Source organism: Nicotiana attenuata, chromosome 6, assembly GCF_001879085.1.
Source record: "Nicotiana attenuata strain UT chromosome 6, NIATTr2, whole genome shotgun sequence".
NCBI classification, from domain to species: Eukaryota; Viridiplantae; Streptophyta; class Magnoliopsida; order Solanales; family Solanaceae; genus Nicotiana; species Nicotiana attenuata.
The window spans coordinates 83,757,711-83,758,892 of NC_031994.1; positions in this window are offsets into that span (position 1 = coordinate 83,757,711).

Sequence of the window (1,182 nt, forward strand, 5' to 3'; positions counted from 1 at the left end):
TAAAGGGTGCCGCCGGCCGAACAGAAGACATCTCCCACAATTGTAAGAGTCCTGGCAAGATTCCCTGGATCTGAAACACGGGTCAATGAGTTTATGAGAAGTTTGGAAAGGTTGCACGGTTCGGCCATCCAATCCAAGAAGCATGTCGTGTCTATTTGAATCCCGCATGCACCCCAGATAAGTCCTTCTTTTCTCGCTGAAAGGGACGCTTCTCTTTAGATTCATCTTCTTGCCTTTTGTTTCCCTTTCGGTCTAACTCTATTCCCGAAACTAATACAAAGAAAAGGTGGCAGGACTGGTTTTACAAGGCTCTCCTTAACAAAAGCTAAAGAAAAGTACCCAGCCTCAGCGGGTGCATCAAGCCAATCCCGACTAGCCATGGGGCCGATGCTTCAAAATCAAAACTCTTGGAAGGAGAAAATCAAATTGAAGTTCCTATAAAGGCATATGAAGCTGAAAAGGTTGAGTCCCACATGGCTAACCGTCTCGGCAAAGGTTTGAAAAGCCAAGGTGCCCAAATGCTCTAAAATTGAAGTTGGAAGAAAGAAGTCAAAAATGAAAGGCCTACGAAGGCAAAATAAAGTTGGAGAAGGTTAAGTCCCGCGCAACTAGCCATTACAGCAAAATTTGAGGAGCCAAAAGTTCCCCAATGTTTCGAAGAAAAGAAAAGAAAAGAAAAGAAAAGAAAAAAGAAAAAGAGAATCAGAAAGGAAAGGCCTACGAAGGCGAAATAAAATTGAAAGTTGAGTTCCACCAACCGACCATCATGGCAAAGTCTGAAAAAATCAGAGGTTCTCCAGGGCCTGAAATGAATCGATCCTCAGGGAGCAAATAGTTGCAGTTGAGATCTTCATCAAAGAAGTTCGGCCGAGATCAAGTGATCAAAAACAATCAAGGCCACAAAACCAACCACCGTTTCAAACTAACAATTGTTCTTTGTTTGAAAATTTGAAACAGGTGTAATCCAAAGCAACCGTGCAAAAAGCAGTGCAACGAAGATTAAAAAAGGAAGCCGCACAATGCTGGAACAGCTTGCAGCGGGGAACCAACCAAAAGGGAAGTCCCCCCCCCCCCCCCCTTCTTTCCTTCCACTTTCTACTAAATAGAAAAGAAAAATCATGGTAGCCTAGGGTCCCCAATCTCTAGCTGCATTTTTCCAACATAGGGCCCCCATCCCCTAGT